Genomic DNA, 2,598 nt, shown 5'->3' with positions numbered 1-2,598 from the left:
GCTCTGCGCAGGGAGACCTAACGCAGTACTTCCACCTCCGGCGCTGAGGACTCTCCAGCTGGGAGCGGAGGGCTTGGAGAGGGTGGTGTGTGTGCGGGTGGAGTTGTGTACACTCAGCCTTCTCAGCCAGCCACAATAAATTATCTCATTAGTAAACCCAGGGTAGCAGTGCTCCTCAGCACATACCCAGCCTCCCACAGCACAGAAAAACTTTGCGTCTAATTAACCAAATCAAAGGGTCCCCCAGACGCAGCTTAAAGGGACGCTCTCAGCTTGAAGCCCAGGCTCCTTCAGCAAGTTGTTCTGTGCGTGGTGGAACTAATGAACCTCGATTTCCGATGGCTGGAGGTCTGGCATTCCCTACGCCCCCTGCAAGTCCGTCCTCTCCTCCCCCCGGCTCAGGCCCAGCTTCTTCCTACGGCCAGGGACAACCGAGGAGGGAAGAGGAGCCCGTGGTACGGTAGCCCCAACCCCACGCACTGATGGGGTTGACCGTGCTCACGTGCTGATGGCAGAGAACTGAGCTTTCACCCCGGGGGTTTCCTCGCAGTGAGGGACTCCCTGAGGTCACCCTTTTCTTCCCTCCTGCCTTTTTTTCTCACACCTTTAAGACCTCTGTTTCCCCACAAGTGCTCGTGGCTCAGCGGGACGGGGCTGCACGGGGAAGGGAACCCTGCTCCCCCAGGACGTGTGGCTGGGAAAAGGAAAAAATGCAGGTGCTGCTGATGCAGCGGCTTTTCAGTTGCATTTTTCTGGTTTTACAACTGCTTGGCCCCCTCTCCTCTTTATTAGTGGGCAAAAGACAGGCAAATGCCGAATGTAAAATGCTGCTGTTCCAGCTGTAAGCAGAACTGCACAGCCCCCGGGGCAGGCGAGCTCCCGGGTGCTGCGGGAGGAAGGATTCGGGGGTGTTACCCCTCAGGAGACCGAAGTCATGTTTGTTTGAGGCACAATCCCTTTCCTCAGAAGCGTAGGAGCTGCAGCTCTCCCCCTGCCCGCCCAGCTCCTGCGCCAAGGGGGCAGCTTGCTTTACAAATGCTTTTCTCTTCCCCTCGTGCTGGAAATTTGATTCTACAAAAACACTTAGACGGCAGCTAATTGCCAACCCTGCAGTGACTTAGCGCTCTAATTCCTGCCAGTCAATGAACCAGCCCAAAGAGCTGGTTTTCATAACTTGCTGAATGTATGAACACAGCCCTGGAGACATAACATAGCTGGGATTTTTTTTTTTTTTTTCCTGGACAACTTCTGGATCCTTCTCAATTTTGGAAATGTCTTTCACTCCACAGGGCATAAGGAACATCCAAAGGTGGAGCGGGCAACCAGGCCCATCCCAGGGAGACATCAAGCAGATGTGGACCCACAGAGGCCCCGGAGACCAGCTGGGGTGCCAGGGAAGAGATGATCGTCATGAAATTGGTTTGAAGGTAAAACTGGCGTCGTCCAGCAACGTGGTGGGATTTTTTTTTTTTTTTCCTGGACAACTTCTGGATCCTTCTCAATTTTGGAAATGTCTTTCACTCCACAGGGCATAAGGAACATCCAAAGGTGGAGCGGGCAACCAGGCCCATCCCAGGGAGACATCAAGCAGATGTGGACCCACAGAGGCCCCGGAGACCAGCTGGGGTGCCAGGGAAGAGATGATCGTCATGAAATTGGTTTGAAGGTAAAACTGGCGTCGTCCAGCCTGTCTGTTTGTGATCTGAGGGCTCATCATCATCTCTCCAGGGGTTCCTACCTCCCAACAATGTCCACGCCTTGCAAAGGTTTCCTTGATCTGCTGGTTTGTATCCAGAGGGCTGCTGCAAAAATTGTTGTGCTGGCCGATGGCTTAGACCACATCATTCCTCGCCACGCTCCTCCCTGGCACCCCCTTTTCTCTGCCCCAGTTGTGGACTGTTCATCTTCCCTCTCCCAGCCCTTCATTATCCACCTCTCCTCCACCCGCCATCTCCCATGCAACAGAGGCCGACTCCGTTGTCCTTTTCCAACAAGCCCCTTCATGCTCTCTCCTGCTCTGCTCCACACCTGGGAGAAGGAGCCTTTGAGCACTTGCAAAGCCACCACATCGCCCTCCTTGAAGCTCTTCTTTGTCACGACGTCTGCAGAAGCTTTCCCAGCAGAGCTGCTGTGCTAGGAGCGGCTCCTTGCTCCCTCCCGCCGCCTGCTCTGCCTGCACCCAGCTGCTGGTTCTTCCCTCCTGCCTGCCCTGCAGAGCTTCGTCCTTCGTTGTAGGCTCTGTGGCTCTACAGCACTCGGCAGAACATGGTCCTCACGCAGTGACGGGAGCCCAAAAACGAGCTAAGCCACGTTCGGGCCAGTGGCTCCAGAGATGGTATGTCGCTTCATCTGCAGGTGCTGAATTTGGGCACAGCGAGGTACCAGTTCACCCTTGGAGGTGTGTTTGCTGTCCCAGCTGGACTGCGGCGTAGCGGGACAAACGGAAATGCAAAGCCAAACCCGGTTTTGGAGCGGGTAGAGCTGTGGTCAGCGTCTCCTGTGGAGGCAGAAGCCGTCACACGAGTACAAATCGTTCCTCCTCCGCTGTGACCCCTCCCCTGTTGTCTGGGGGGGGCGTTGACCGGCCCCCCGGTGGCC

This window comes from Pygoscelis adeliae, unplaced genomic scaffold (genome assembly GCF_000699105.1).
Source record: "Pygoscelis adeliae isolate BGI_AS28 unplaced genomic scaffold, ASM69910v1 Scaffold358, whole genome shotgun sequence".
Taxonomy (NCBI): domain Eukaryota; kingdom Metazoa; phylum Chordata; class Aves; order Sphenisciformes; family Spheniscidae; genus Pygoscelis; species Pygoscelis adeliae.
Note: the sequence above shows the minus strand (reverse complement) of the source record.